Below are 16,804 nucleotides of genomic sequence, written 5' to 3'. Positions count from 1 at the left end.
GTGTGTGCATGTGTGCCTGGGTGTGCATGTGTGTGCATGTGTGCCTGTGTGTGCATGTGTGCCTGTGTGTGCCTGTGTGTGCATGTGTGTGTATGTGTGCTTGTGTGTGCATGTGTGCCTGGATGTGCATGTGTGTGCATGTGTGCCTGTGTGTACATGTGTGTGCATGTGTGCTTGTGTGTGCATGTGAGCACCATAGCTAGCACACATGTGGATCAGGGATATCACTCCTTACCCTCTGCCTTTAGGACAGGAACCCCGTCTTGTTTGCTGTTAACCCTCCCCAGATTTACATGGCTTCCATGATCCAAACTCAGGTCCTCACAGCCAATGGCAAGCATTTGACCCACTGAGTCATCTCCTCTGGCAATTTATTTATTTTTTTGACAGTCTCGTGTATTCCAGTCTGGCCTCAGACTTGCTGTGTAGCTGAGAATGACCGTGAACCTGTGCTCCCCTGGCCTCCGTGTTCCAAGTGCTGAGACAATCGGCCTTTAACACCATGTCTGTCTTTATGAGGTGCTAGACACTGAACTCAGGGCTTCATGGATGCTAGACAAGCATGTATACCTGTGTCCCAGACGAGGGCATCAGACCCCATTACAGATGGCTGTGAGCCACCACGTGGTTGGTAGGAATTGAACTCAGGACCTCTGGAAGGACAGTCAGTGCTCTTAACCATTGAGCCATCTCTCCAGCCTGCTTAACTGGGTCTGGGGTAGGGTCTTTTTTTTCTCCTACTGGAATGAGAAAGTATATATATATTTGAGACAGAATCCCACTGTGTAGCACTGGCTCTTCAGGAATTCACTGTAGACCATGGCTGGCCTTAAATTTACAAAGATCTGCCTGCCTCTGCCTCCTAAGTGCTGGGATTTGAAGGTGTGAGCCAGGAGGCCCAATCTATTGTTGATGTTGAGACAAACTTCTTTTTTAACTTTACAGGAGCCCAGTGTTGAGACATAGTTTTAAAAGAGATCTTGGATGTTTGTTTGTTAGTGTGTGTATGTATGTATGTATGTATGTATGTATGTATTTGTTTGAGCTCTTGAACTTTTAAAGCATCGAAATTTTATAGTTTGAAATGACATGTTTGTATGTCAAGGTTGATTGGGGTGGAAGTGTGGGTGGAATGTCATTGTTATCTTTGGCTGTCAACTTAGTACAGACCTAGAGTCACTTGGGAAGCGGAAACAGCAGCTGAAATATTGCTTTTATCAGATTAGCCAGTGACAGTATCTGTGAGGCATTTTGTCAATTGCTAATTGATGTAGGATGACCCAGTCCACTGTGGGTGGCACCATTCCTAGGCAGGCGGGATTGGGCTGTATAAGAAAGGCAATTGAAAACCAGGTGGTGGAGCAGGCCTTTAATGCCAGCATTCAGGAGGCAGAAGCAGGCAGATCTCTGAGTTTGAGGCTAGCCTGGTCTATAAAGTGAGTTCCAGGATAGCCAGGGCTACACAGAAAAACCCTAACTTGGGAGGTGGGGGGTGAGGAGAAAAGAAAAGAAATGAAAAAAGAAAGGTAACTGAGCAAACCAATGAGCAGCATTTGTCTATGGCTTCTGCTTCAAGTTCCTGCATTGGCTTCCCTGGAGCGGCTTTAACTTGTAAGCCAAGTAAGCGCTCTCCTCCCAGGTTGCTCCTGGTCATGGTATTTATATAAGCAACAGAGAGCAAACTAAGACAGGTGTCTCAGAAACCAAAAACCAGAGCACTCCTCTATAATGAGGTATTTCACAATATAAATCCATGAGAGACTGGAACTCCCACAAAGCAAATTAAAAATGAGAAAGAGGGGGGAAAATCATTACAAACTACTGGAGTGTTTGAGGCACATACCTGCCTGCAGTCCCAGTACATGGGAACAGGAGGAGGATCAGCCCAGGACCAATCTCAGCTGTGTAGTGATTTTGACAGTGTCATGGGATACATGAAACCCTGTCTAATTAAATAAATAAACGTAAGTCACGCCACATCCTCCCTGTCTTTCTGACCTGCGTCAGTACCTTTGGGCTCCTCATTCTTTGTGAAATGACCCTTTTTGTCCATGTGACCCTGCCTTCATAGAGGGGTCTTTGAGTATAAATATAGAGTCCAGCAACCAGATACACTAGCTTCTCTAACAGAACAACCCAAAATTCTAAAGGTATTTTTTTGCCTTCTGTTGAAGATACATTTTTTTTCTTACATAATAGACCCTGACTATGGTTTTCCCCCTCCTCTACTCCACCTAGTTAACTCCCCTCTCATCTGAATCACACTCCCTTTCTGTCTCTTATTAGAAAACAATTGTTGCCGGGCAGTGGTGGCGCACGCCTTTAATCCCAGCACTTGGGAGGCAGAGGCAGGCGGATTTCTGAGTTCGAGGCCAGCCTGGTCTACAGAGTGAGTTCCAGGACAGCCAGGGCTACACAGAGAAACCCTGTCTCGAAAAAAACACAACAAAACAGAAAACAATTGTTATTATTATTATTTCTAAGACATAATCATATAATAAATTATAATAAGATAAAACAAAGACTAACCACATATCAGAATGGGACAAAACAAACAAGCAGAAGGAAAACAAAAAGCCTAAGAGAGGGCCCAAGAATCAGAGACCCACTCATTCTCACACTCACGAATTCCACGAGTACACTAAACTGGAAGCCATGATATATATGCAGAAGACCCGGTGCCTTCTGGTGCGGGCACTATGCTTGCTGTGAGCTCATAGGTGCATTTCGGCCACGTTTGTTTAGAGGGCTCTGTTTCCCTGGTGTCCTCCATCTCCTCTGGCTCTTACAGGATTTCTGTTTCCTCTTCCACAGGGTTCCCTGAGCCCTGCAGGAAGGAGTCTGATAGAGACAGCCTGTTCAGGGCTGAGTGTTCCAAGATCCCTCTCTGCACAATGTCTGGCTGTATTTGTGTTCCCATCTGCTGCAGGAGGAAGCTTCTCTGATGATGGCAGAGCAAGGTACTGATTTTTGAGTACAGCAGAATGTCGTTAGAAGTCATTTATTACTGTTTTTTTCTTTTGTTTTTCTTTGGCTATCTACTCTTCGGTTCTTGGTCACCTTTCTATGGGTTTCGTCTCATGGAGTAGACCTCAAGTCAAATCAGATGTTGATTGGTTACTCCCATGATACCGTAGTCCACCCTTTAGGCAGGACAGCATCGTATATCAGAGGGCTTGTGGCTGGGTGGGTGTTTATGTTTCTCATTTGGTAGGGTGCAGAGTACCTTCCTGTACAAAGACACAACAGCATAGGGGCGAAGGCTCTGTGTAGTCACCGGCTCTACTTCTCCATGTTTGGTGAGTTGTATAGGTGTCATGTTCACCGTGGAGCCTGGCCATCAGTTGTGGAGAGCAGTCTATAGTTTTGGCAGAACCTTGATTGTTTGGGGATTGCCGTGAGATTCCTTTGGCCGACAGCTCAATTAGATGTAACCTAATCCTGGTATAGGACGATTCATTTTGTGGCAAAAGATGTTGAGTTGGGGCTCTGACTCCCTCATTAATTAGTGATGTCATTCAAACTGCCTTCACACATGTGCATATGTGTGCACTGCCTTCACACATGTGCATATGTGTGCACTGCCTTCACACATGTGCATATGTGTGCACTTTAGGAAGCTTCCACTGTGTTAGCTTTCCATACTTCCCTCTCAAATGCCCCTTACTTCTAGCTGTATTCCCTCCCTCCTCCCCTCCCCCCTCTTCTTGATCTTTCAGTTTCAGCCCCCCCCACCAATCCATCCATAACTATATTCTATTTCCCTTTCCCAATGAGGTCTGTCTGTATGTACCCTCTGCTTCCTTGCTCCATACCTAACATACGTGGTACTACGGATTGTAACTTGGTTATTATAGATTTAAAAGCTAATATCCACCTATAAGAGAATACATACCATATTTATCTTTCTGGACCTGAGATATACCTCATTCAGGTTGATGTTTTCCCCTGGTTTCATCTATCTACCTTCGAGTTTCATGATTTCATTCTTTGTAACAGCTGAGGGATACGCAATTGTGTGAATATCCCTCATTTTCTTTATCCATCCTTCCCCTGAGGAACATCTAGGTTGTTTCCAGTTTCTGGCTGTTATGAATAAAGCAACAATGGACAGGTGTCTCTGTGGTAAGAGACACTTTAGGAATATGCCTGAGTGGTATAGCTGGATCTTGAGGTACATCAATTCCCATCTTCCTGAGGGACTGCTGCATTGATTACCATAGTGTCTGTTCAAGTTTGCAGCCACACCAGCAAGGGATGGATGCTCCCCTTACTCCACGTCCTCCCACAATGGATGGGTGCTCCTCTTACTCCACGTCCTCCCACAATGGATGGGTGCTCCTCTTACTCCATGTCCTCCCACAATGGATGGATGCTCTCTTTACTCCACGTCCTCCCACCATGGATGGGTGCTCCTCTTACTTCACGTCCTCCCATAATGGATGGGTGCTCCTCTTACTCCATGTCCTCCCACAATGGATGGGTGCTCCCCTTACTCCACGTCTTCCCACAGTGGATGGGTGCTCCCCTTACACCACATCCTCCTCAGGATGAGCTGTCATTTGTGTTATTGATCTTGGCCATTCTGACTGGTGTAAGGTGGAATCTCAAAGCAGTTTTGACTTTCATTTCCTTGATGGCTAATGATGTCGGGCATTTCTTTCCTTTTATTTTATGTATGTATGTATGTATGTATGTATGTATGTATGTATGTATGTGTTCACTTTACATCCAGGTCGCAGCCCTCCCTCCCTCCTCCTTTCCCAGTCCCATTCTTTTAAGTCCCTCCCCTCATTACTCCCTCCCCCTTGGGTACCACCTTGCCCTGGGACATCCAATCACAGCAGGACTCAGCACATCCTCTCCCACTGAGGACCAACCAGGCAGTCCAGTTAGGGGAAGGGAATCCAATGGCAGGTCCAGTGGCAGAGTCAGAGACAGCGCTGCTTCAAAAGTTAGGGGACCCACATGAAGACTAAGCTGCACATCTGTTCCAGATGTGCCGGGGCCTAGGTCCAGCTCCTGCATGCTCTTTGGTTGATTGGTTCAGTCTCTGTGAGCCCCCATTGGCCCAGGTTAGCCAACTCTGAGATCCTGTGATGTCCTTGACCCCTCCAGCTTGTTCAATTCTATCTCCCTGTCTCCCACAAGACTCCCCTGTACCACCTGATATTTGGCGGTGGGTCCTTTCATCTGTTTCCATCCAGTGCTGGATGAAGCCACTCAGGAGACAGTTATGCTAGGTTTGTTGAAAATTTCTTCAGATGTTTCTCAGCCATTTGAGTTTCCTCTATTGGGAATTCTCTGTTTGGATCTGTACTCCATTTTAAAAATTGGATAGTTTTCTTGATACTCTAGTTCTGTTGTGTTTTGTTTTAGTTCTTTATATATTTGAGATGTTAGCTTTTATAGGATGTGTAGTTGGAAAAAAATCTTTCCCCATCTGTAGGCTGAGGCTTTGTCTGACTGCTGGTGGTTTTCACCATGCAGAAGCTTTTCAGTTCTATGAGGTCTCATTTATTTATTGTTGGTCCTAGAACTAGGGCTAATGGTGCTCTGTTCAGAAAGTATTTTCCTGTGCCAATGTGTTCAAGGCTATTCCCCTTTCTCTTCTGTCAGGTTCAGTGTATCTGGGTTTATGTTGAGGACTTTGACCCATTTGGAGTTGAGTTTTGTGGATCTATCTGGATTCCTGTGCATGGAGCCATCCAGTGTGACCAGCAACACTTGTTGAAGATATCTTTTTTTTTCTCCAGTGTGTATTTCTGGCTTCTTTATCGAAAACTAGGTGGTTCATAAGTGTGTGGATTACTATCTGGGTCTTCAATTTGAATCCATTGATCATCATGTCTGATTTGTGGCAATAGCATGCTGTTTTCATTACTATAGCTCTGTAGCACATACAGCTTAAAATCAGGGATAGTGATGTTTCCTGACATTCTTTTAGGATTCACAATTGTTTGAGCTGTCCTGGGTATTTGTGTTTCCATACGAAGCTGAAAATTGTTCTTACAACATCTGTGAAGAATTGTGTTAGAGTTTTGAGGGGGATTGCATTGAATTGCTTTAGGGAGGATGACCACTTTTTACTATATTAAGCCATGAGCATGGGAGAGCTTTCCATTTTCTGAGATATTTTCCTCAACTTCTTTCTTCAGTGTCCTAAGGTTTTTATCATACAAATTTTTCACTTGCTTGGTTAGAGTTACCTCAAGAGATTTTATATTATTTGAGGCTATTGTGATGGGTGATGTTTCCTGATTTCTTTCTCTGTTTGTTGTTTGAACATACAGGGCTACTGATTCTATAGGGTAATTTTGTATCCAGCTACTTTGCTGAAACTGTTTATCAGCTGTAGATGTTTCCTGGTGGAATTTTAAGTTGATGTTGGCTATGGGCTTGCTGTAACTGCCCTGTTCCTTACTTTCTCTCCACCTTTCTGGCTGTTAAGAGAGTGTGGTGACTGTGTTGCCTGGTAGGAAAATTATCTGGAATCCTGATAGGTGGCCACTGGGGGTTCCAGGTAAAATATGTGTTTAGGTATCAGGAGCTGACAGTTAGGAATGGGGTGGGCTGGGCTTGTGGGGAGGTCCACAAAAGGGAGGAGAGCAGGGTGGTCCACTAGGATCTGTTTAGTGGTCTGGGATTGGGGGCAGAGAGTAAGGAGAGCCACAGCAGAAGCGCTGATACAGAGCTGGGGTGAGGCCAGCCGATGGGACTTGGAGGAATGGGTAGAGAGGTGAGGAACAGTTACTTACTGAACCACTATCTCCTAAGCTGCTCACTTTTTCTTTTTAATAAACTAAACCTCTCTTCCTCCTCCTCTCCCTCTTCCTTCCTTCAATCCTCCTTCTCTTGAAACAGTCTCATGTACCCCAAGCTAGATTCAAACTTTCTATATTGCTGAGGAGGACCTTGAACAACTTCTGATCTTCTGCCTGCACTCCTGAGCTCTGTGGATGTCAGGCAGGCTTGTGCTATCACACGAGTGAGTTGACATTGTGGTGCCTGGGGAATCAAAGCCCGTAATATATAAGGACTCTACCAGCCGAGTCACATCCCCACCCAGCTGGAATCCCAGTTTTTGTAAAACATGATTTTTAATTTAGTTGCTTTTCATTGGCTTAAGTTATGCACGCTCGCAGAATGTACGTCGAACCACCTTTGTCCGGCTTCCTTTGTTCTGCGAAGCAGATGGAAATGAGGTGGCAGACTGGGAAGGTTGCCATGGTGCTGTGGCTGCAGAGATTTAACAGTAATCAAAAGAAGCTCCAGAGTCCCCTCCCCCACGCTCCAGTACGGGTTTCTCACATTTCTTGTCCTTTGTGGCTAAACTGCCTGCTCAATGATTCCCACAGAACCTCTTGTCTCTGCTTCCCCAGTCCTGAGATTACTCGGCCTGGTTTTATAGGGGGATTGAACTCAAGTCCTCACGGCCTGTGTGATAAGCGCATTGCTTCTGTCTGAGCCATCACCTCGGCCCGTTATGTGCACTGTGGTAAATATATTATTATATTTACTTAAATTAATCTCAGTCAATCACTAGCTTCCGTCAACTGCGTTTGAAGATCATCCTAATACTTGGAAGAGTGAGCGAAGGAACTTCTGAAGCCCCGCCTCTCTTGTTAATCAAAGGGCCTAATAGAAGGCAGGATTAGAAGGAACGTTTGCAGCTGCATCTTTGACTTTAAACATTGTATTAATTTTCCAGTACAGTTACTTTTCTGTTGTTGTGAAAAAGCACCAGGACCAAAAGTAACATATGGAAGAAAGGGTTTAGTTGCAAAGGGAGAGTCCCTAATAGCCCGCAGCAGACAGCAGGCATATGGCAGAAACTGAGGCTGAAACGTCATATCTTCAACCTCAAATGGGAAGCAGAGCAAAGAAAGTGGGTCAAGGCTTAAAGCCCAGGGATTTCCTCCAACAAGGTCATCATCTTAGAGGTTTTTTGTTTTTTTGTTTTTGTTTTTTCGTGACAGGGTTTCTCTGTGTAGCCCTGGCTGTCCTGGAACTCATTTGGTAGACCATGTTAGCCTCAAACTCAGAAATCGGCCTGCCTCTGCCTCCCAAGTGCTGAGATTAAAGGCGTGTACCACCACCGCCCGGCCCTCTTAGAGTTTTTATAACCTCCCTAAACAGTGCCAAAGCCAAAAGCCTTCACTACTGGGGACCAGTGTTCAAATACTGGAGCTAGTCGGAGACATTTATCCTTCCAGCCACCACAAATATGTAAATTGAAACACAAGCCAAGCTTCCAAACTCCTGAGTGCTGGCTCTTCCTCAGTGTGCTGAATCAGCTGTGCTGCTTAAAGGTTTCTGTTTTCTACACCAGAGCTAAATCAACAGCTCTTCTCATTCAGCCGATAGGATTCTTTCAGATTAGAAATAGCAGTTCACCCTCCTGGAAACTGCAATTTTGGTGTAAGTGGTATGGGCATGTTATTTCTAAGCTCTGATAATTCCTACATAAACTGAAAATTTCTCCCTTTATGATAATTGATGTGTTTATAAAAAGATAAAGAGATATAGAATATGTTCTATGGGTGTGTGGTGAGGTATGGGGGAAGGGGATGTTTCAGCGGGCCCATGCCGAGGCATTCCTTCCCCCTGAGGGAACAGCCACAGGACAGTATAGTATAGAATAGAGTTTATTCAGGGCACAGGGAGGGGAGTTAAGAGGGTAGTAGAGGCAGAGAGAGAGGGAAAGAGTAGAGAAGTAGGGGCCAGCCATGAGCACGTGGAAAGAGGGGGATGGGAATGGGGAAGGGGGTAAGGGAAGGGAGAAGTAAGAGCAAGAGAGCAAGAGGGTGGGGGGAGAGGAGGGGGAAAGCATCCCCTTTTATAGTGGGCCAGGCCTACCTGGCTGTTGCCTTGTAACTGTGTGGGTGGGGTTTAGACAGAATGCTAACAATAATAATCCCAAAAGATACAACTCCAAATCGTACCTGGCTTGAGGGCTTGTTTGTTTTATATTCGTTTATTTATTATTTGTGTGTGTGTATGTGCGCACGCACACGCGTGATGGACCACGGCAGAAGTCAGAGAACTTCAGGAGTCAGGTCCCTCTCTGCCCTCTGGGTCCCAGGGCTCAAACTCAGTTTTAGGGGCTGGATCCATCACTTGCTAAGTCATATCCCAGGTCCTGTGTCTTTCTTTGAGACAGGGTTTCATGTAGTCCAGGCGAGTCTTGAACTAGTTTTCCTTCTGCCTCTTCATCCCAAATTCTTGGATTGTAGACACAAATCATTGCTTCGGGCTTACGAGGATATAAAAATTGGTTAAGAATTGGTCCCCTGGAAGACCAGCCAGTGACCTTAACCACTGACCCATCTCTCCAGCCCCTAAACTTGAATTAAAAACAAAACACATTTATTTGATTACTATGTGGAGTATCATGTGTGTGCCACAGCATCCGTGTAAAGCTCCGAGAACAGCTTGTGGGAGCTGCTTTTCTCCTTTTACCATGTGGGTCCAGAGATAATGGGGGTTGGTGTCCAACACCTTTTCCAGCTGATCATCTCAGTAGCTGTCACCTCCCATGAGCTTAAACACTGATTATGGACGCACAGAAACAGTAAGATCAGAAAAGGCTGCAGGTCCCCCCCCCCTTTCTTCTACCTTTATGAAGAGCAGATTATTCCAGGATGTACACAGAAAGACTTGTAGAGGTTCACCTGAGCTAAGCCCCACCCCTGCTTGTACGATTGTCTCTGTATTTAGTATATTTAATAAAGAGGCCCACTGTTGAGTCTTTTCTAAAAAATGTTTTCTGTATTTTTAGATTCGAAAGAGAGGCAGCACTCTCACCTCTCTTGTTGCTAAGCAACAAACCGTACAGTTGCTAGGAGACGGACTAGCAAGGTTGGGGGTAATTCTTAATCCAGCCACCACCTTTCATGTCACCTGACTTTAGAGCTTCAGGCAAAAGAGAAAATGTATCAGATAAAGCATAGTGTATCGAGAGACAGGAGCAGGGTGGTCAGGGAATGAACTACTGCAGATAGTAAGGATTTGAGGGGAAGGGTGTGGGGGCTCGGCATGCAGAAGCCCTTACTCGATTTGCTCACATTAGTCTGGAAAAGCCTTCAACTGCCCTGCTGAATTTGATCTTCTGCATGCATCTATTTGCTTTTATCTGAAAAACAAATTAGGGTATAAACTCCAAGACAGAATCTTCCAGTTACCCTTCCTTTTTTTTTTTTTTCCAGTTACCCTTCCCAACTGTATAGGGGAAAGTGGAAATCAACAGCAATGCTCCCAGAAGACTGGCAATTACAGAAATATTTAAGATGATTTAAAGTCCCAAGTCTGGAGGCTGTGGGTGCAGCCCAGCCCATAAACTGCTTAACCAGCTCAAACCGCAGCACCAGGTAAAACAAACCTGTTGACAGGTACACTGGGCAGAGGGAGAAGCAGAAATACAAGGTCTTCCTCTGATACAAATTGAGCTTGAAGCTTGCCTGGGAAACATATGGCTGAGAGAGAAAGATAGAGATAGAGATAGAGAAAGAGAGAGAGATGGAACCCATACTCCATCCCTGAACCCCACATACAGGAGTAGTCTAACTTCTGCATGAGCTGTGGCATGTGTACATATGTAAAAAAATTAAAAATCAATACAATACCCGAGTCAGATACACAGCTCCATTTCCTTCTGCTTCTCCTTCACAATCGTAAAATACAATAGGATTGAGAAGAAATTAGAATATGTGTTCTTGACCAAATTTAGAAGCCAAATGGTCAGACAGACTCGTGTGCAGCTTTTCTTCTACACATAAATAAATATACAGATAGATTCAAAACCTACTCTGGGGGGCCGCAGAGGTGCTTAGTGGTTAGAGTACTAGCTGCTTTCCAGAGGCCCTGAGTTCAGTTTCCAGCATCCACACCTGACGACTTCCAACTCCACGGTCTCATGTCTTCTACCAGCCTCCACAGACATGTGAAGATATGTGGTACGCCCTCACACGCACATACACATAAGTACAAATAAAAACAAATGTTAGAAAGGCGAAATAAAACTGGGTGCTTGATTCCAGTGCTCAGGAGGCAGAGGCAGGCCTCCTGGGAGCTCGAGGCCAGCCTGGTCTACAGAGTGTAAGGGTCCATGATTCACCAAAGAATGCAAACATGGTAGAGTGCTTTATTCTGCAGAAGTCCAGCATGCTGGGGTCCCCCATTACCAAGATAGAGAGACCCCAAAGTGGGCTCACAGGACTAATTTAAAGCACTTTAGGGGAATCCCAGGGTAGGTGGGCTTTGTCTTACTCTATCTCTAAGGACTTTCCATTACTGGGGCATGGGGGCTGGCTAGAAACTGCTGACCCATCGTCCTTGTTTCAGGCCAGGTGGAGGTGGGGACAGTTTCTGACTAGTTGCATGAAACCTGGGTTTTTAGGCCTAGTCTCTTTAACTACCGACTTGAAGCCTGTCATAGAATTAGCCCAGCCTTTTCAAGAGCAAATTCCAGGACAGCCTGAGCAACACAGAGAAACCCTACGGGGGAAAAAACAAACAATAACAACAACAACAACAACAAACAAACAAAACTAAATAATATAAAAATGCACACACACCCTACACACATACACAGACACAAACAAATATGGAGTTCATTTCGTGTTGAGCGTTCCTGGGGATGAAGCATGCCCTGAAGTGTGGTTAATATACCCAGTAACACTCTATTAGAGAAGATTGATCTTCCCTTTACCAGCAGGTATTAATTGTAAATAGCTTCTTGGTCAGGGATGAGATCCGGTGTCCGCTTCCCCCTCTCTGTGTTAGGACCCTGTGTAGCAGGAACCTGGGCAGTCCTGTGCACTCTGCCACCACCCCGAGAGCTCGACGTGCATCATCAGTCCTGTTGTGTCTAGAAGACAGTTTCCTTCCTCTATCTCTGTTGTGTCTGAAATGAGAAATCCAATGCCAGGCTTCACAGGGTCCTGTGACAGGCTGAGTCTCTGGGGCTAGTGTTACCAGCAACCTAGAAGCTCCCAGGCTGTGTCGCAGGGCAGTCTGGAGCCTCTGTTTGCCTAAACCCCAAGTCAGTGACAAGGGCAGCACAGATAAAAATCATCACAAAACAGCCAGGTTCCGTTATCCTCCAGTGATTTTATGGCAAGCAGTCTGTTCTGTGTTCAGCAAAAGTCAGTCTAAAATGGTGGTTCCACGGAACTGGCTTCATGGATGTCAGTTTTCGCTGCCGAGCACTAGGAAGATGTTGGGGAGTAGATTAGTTAAGATAAAATACATGTTCAGGTGTTGCCAGCTTTAACTAAAAGCATGTAAAGAATTTGAACACAGAGTTGGAGAGGTGGCTCGACAGGTTAAAGTCCTTGCTGCCAAATCGGATGGACTCAGTTCGAGCTCTGGAAGTATCTGCAGGAAGGAGTTCTCTGACCTCTACAAGCAACCTGTGTTTTTTATCTGTGCACGAGTGTGTCCACGCACACATACACGCAGAGATGACAACATCACTAATAATATAAATAAATATAATGGAAGAAAGAAAAGGGAACTGCTGTGTGTTGGAGGCTCAGGTGGTGGTAGATTGCTTGCCTGTTGAGCACAGTAAACTGTCAAGGGGCATATGTATGTAATTCCAGCACTTAGAAGCTGGAGACAGGAGATTGGGGAAAAAAATAGTCATTCTTTTTCACACTGTGAGTTCAAGACTAGCCTATAAAAAAACCAACCTGAGAGGGGGAGACGGAAAGATTGTTGCCAGTTCAAGGCCAGCCTGGGCTACATAGAGAATACCAGGCCAGCCAGAACTGCAACGAATTAGCTACACTGTGTCATGAAACAGAAAAAGAAAATCTGAGACAGAGAAATAGAGACAAGGATTTAAACTGAGGGGTGGTGATGCATGCGTCAATCTCAGCGCTTGGGAGGCAGAGGCGGCAGATCTCTATGAGTTCGAGGCCCAAGTTCCAGGATAGCCAGGAGAAACCCTGTCAGAAAGAAAGAAAGAAAGAAAGAAAGAAAGAAAGAAAGAAAGAAAGAAAGAAAGAAAGAAAGAAAGAGGGAGGGAGGGAGAAAGAGAGAGAGAAAGAGGGAGAGAGAGAGGGAGGGAGAAAGGAAAAGAAAAAAGAGAAGAAAGAAAGAAAGAAAGAAAGAAAGAAAGAAAGAAAGAAAGAAAGAGAAAGAGGGAGGGAAGGAGGGAGGGAGGGAGGGAGAGAGGGAGAAAGGAAAAGAAAAAAGAGAAGAAAGAAAGAAAGAAAGAAAGAAAGAAAGAAAGAAAGAAAGAAAGAAAGAGGATGGAATTTTAAAATTGTGACACATGAGGCTGTAGAGAGGCCTCAACAGCTGAGAGGACTGACTGTTCTTTCAGAGGACCTGGGTTCAATTCCCAGCACCTATATGGCAGCTCACAACTGTCTGTAACTCAAGGATCTGACACTCTCACACAGACATACAAGCAGGTAAAACACCAGTGCACATAAAATAAGAATTATAAAAATATAAGTAAAATAAAAAATAAAGTGTTTATAAAATTAATTAATTAAATTGTGACATCTAGTCTGGGAAGAGAATTCAGTACTTACTGCCAAGTCTGAAAACCCAAGCTCTGTCCCTAGAACCCACAGGACAGATGGAAAGAACTGACTCCTGCAAGTTGTCCTTTGACCTGCACATACAAAATAAGTAAAATAAAAGGTACAACAATTGAAATATGCCAGCCCAGTAATAAACATTATTTTTCATTTTGTTTTATTTTAGTTTATGTGTATAGGTGTTTTGCCTGTTGTATATCTATCTCTACACCACATGTGTACCAGGGCCCAGGACATCCAAGAGATGAGGTGGGATCACTTAGAACTAGCGTTACAGATAATTGTGAATACCATCTGGGCACTAGGAACTTGAATCCAGGACCTCTGGAAGAGCAGCCCACATTTTCTAGCCATTTTTCTAGCCCCAGTCAATAAACATTTTTTAATTATTATATACCAGTGTTATGGTTTGTCTATGCTCAGCCCAGGGAGTGGCATTATTAGAAGCTGTGGCCCTGTTGGACTATGTGTGTCACTGTGGGTGTGGGCTATGAGACCCTTATTCTAAGCCTGGAAGCCAGTATTCTGCTAGCAGCCTTCAGTTGAAGATGTAGAACTCTCAGCTCTGCCTGTACCATGTCTGCCTGAATGCTGCCATTTTCCTGCCTTGATGATAATGGACTGAACCTCTGAACCTGTAAGCCAGCCCCAATTAAATGTTGTCCTTGTAAGAGTTGTCTTGGTCGTGGTGTCTTTTCACAGCAGTAAAACCCTAACTAAGACAACCAACCAGTCTTTGTGTCAGACATTTTTCTCTGTAGCCCAGGAGGTCTTAAATTTGTGACCTTTTTTTTTTTAAATTTATTTATTTTATGTATATTAGTATACTGTAGCTGTCTTCAGACACACCATAAGAGGGCATCAGATCCTATTACAGATGGTTGTGAGCAACCATGTGACTGCTGGGAATCGAACTCAGGACCTCCAGAAGAACAGTCAGTGCTTCTAACTGCTGAGCCATCTCTCCAGTCCCAGATTTGTGATCTTTTTATCTCAGTTGTACAGACGTGCTTTGCAGTTTCTGTTTTGTTTATGTTTTTATTTAAAATAGTCTTTCTGTATAGCCCAGGTTGGCCTGAACTCATTCTGTAGACCAGGTTGGCCTTGAACTTGAAGATCCATCTACCTCTGCCTCCAGAGTGCTAGGATTAAAGACACACACGACCACGGCTTAAAGAGTTTTAAAAAATGTTTCGGAGTGTCTGCCTGCATGTCTGTCTGTTCACCCTGTATATGCCTGTGCCCAAGGAAGACAAAAGAAAGCATCAGATCCCCGGAACAGGAGCTAGAGACAATTGTAGGCCACCATATCAGTGCCAGGTATAAAATACAGATCCACTGCAAGAGCTGTCCGTCCAGCACCCCTCTCCCTTAGATATCACCTTTAAGATGTATTTATTTATGGGGGGGGGGATGCCCTGTGGCACAGCACAGAGGGACACCTTTCAGTGAGTCAGTTTTCTCCTAGAGGTTGAATTCAAGTCTGTCAGGCTTGGTGAGACATGACTTTTCCTGAGTTATCTCAGTGACTAATAATTTTACATCCTAGATTCACTGTAGAATCTGGCACTTGACACAGCCTGTAATCCCGGCCTTCGGGCAATGGAGGTAGACTGGCCAGAAATCCAAGACTCATCCTAAACAGTATACTGAGTTCAAGGCCAGCCTGAGCTACTGGAAATCTAAGTATAAGCTGGAGAGATGCCCAGTTGGCAAAGGGGCAGCCACAAAAGCCTGAGGACCTGGATTTGGATGCACAGTGTATGCCGAAGAGCTGGGTGCGGCAGATCCGGTCTATCGGGCCAGCACCAGAGAGTTAGAGACTTGGCTTCCCAATGCTCATTGGTAAACTAGCTTAGCCAAATCCACCAAAACCAGGTTCAGTGAGAGATCCTATCTCCAGAACAAAACAAAACAAAATAACAAGCAAACAAAGCACCAGGGGCAACAATAGCAAAAACTCTAAATATAGTAAATAAAGAAATAAATTCATAAGGAGAGTTACATTTAGGGCGAAGGACATAGCTCATTTGGTAGAATGCTTGCCTGGTATGAATGAGGCGCTGCAAAAAACAGGTGTTGGGAGGTCCAGAGTGGTAACCCATGCACGCCTTTAATCCCAGCACACTGGAGGCAGAGGCAGGTGTATCTCTGAGTTCAAGACCAGCCTGGTCTACATAGTAAGTTCCAGGACAGTCAGGGCTCTGTCTCTTTCTTTTTCTTTAAAATTTTATTTTTTTCAAGACAGGGTCTCACTATGTAGCTCTGGCCTCCTGGAACTCCTAGGTTGGCCTCAAACTCACAGAGATCTGCCTACCTCTGCTTCCCAAGTGCTAGGATTAAAGATGTGTAACACTACACTGGGCTTAGAGAACCTGTCTCACAAAACAAAACAAAACAAAACAGCAAAACCAAAAACCAAACCAACCAACCAACCAACCAACCAAACAAACAAACAAACAAAAAAACTCAAAAGATCCCTTACCACTAAAACATAAAAACAAACAACCAAAACCAACTCAGGTGCTTCACATACTGTTATAATCCCTCACTCAGACACTCTAAGAGGTGGGACAGGAGGGTCAAAGGTGAAGGTCATCCCTGGCTACATAGTAAACTTGAAGTCTGTCTGGGATATGTGCAACCACATGGTACCTTGTTGCACACACACAAAAAGTGTGTGCATGTACGTGTCTGTGTAAGTACAGTAACAGTCAGGACCAAAGTGGTGTGTGCCTTAATCCATGTTACTCAGGCTGAGGTGGGAAGGTCGGCAGTTCGAGACCGGTCTTTGACAATTTAGTGAGACCTTGTCTCCTTTATTTTCTGGGGTCTGGTTCTCTCTCTCTCTCTCTACCACATGGGTTCCGGGTGTGAAACCCAGATCATCGGGTTTCACCCAACACCTTTACCTGATGAGCTACCTCACCCGCCCTTGGCTCCTTTTTGGTTTTGGTCAGGATCTTATGTCATGTAGCTTAGGTTGGCTTCAAACTCCATACGAAGTAGGGGCTGGCTTTGGATGTCTGATCTTCCAATTTCCACCTCCCATTTGCTGACATTAAAGGCAGTTGAAAGCGTGCCCGAGTAGCAATCTCTACAGGACCCAAGCCAACTTTCTTGCTGATACTCACTCTGGCCCTTTTTTCCTACCAGTGGAATGTGAAAGGGGAAAACCCCTGCCTGTTTTTTTTGTTTGTTTGCTTGTTTTGTTTTGTTTTGTTTTTGTTTTAAGGCCCCAGGATACA

The 16,804-nt window shown here is 44.8% G+C and overlaps 1 long non-coding RNA gene across 1 annotated transcript in view; it reads left to right on the top strand.

The window, feature by feature from the left end:
* The window catches only part of LOC114639521, a 16,626-nt gene extending 5,525 nt beyond the window's left edge, over nt 1–11,101 (top strand). Inside the window, exons 3-4 of the long non-coding RNA XR_003714018.1 lie at nt 2,815–2,960; nt 10,209–11,101. This is a non-coding gene — a long non-coding RNA (uncharacterized LOC114639521). The remainder of the gene's footprint in view (nt 1–2,814; nt 2,961–10,208) is intronic.
* Nucleotides 11,102–16,804: the final 5,703 nt, after the last annotated feature.

This window comes from Grammomys surdaster, unplaced genomic scaffold (assembly GCF_004785775.1).
Source record: "Grammomys surdaster isolate TR1022 unplaced genomic scaffold, NIH_TR_1.0 125742, whole genome shotgun sequence".
NCBI lineage: Eukaryota > Metazoa > Chordata > Mammalia > Rodentia > Muridae > Grammomys > Grammomys surdaster.
The sequence above is the reverse complement of the archived record's forward strand: the minus strand, read 5'-3'. Positions and strand labels throughout refer to the sequence as shown.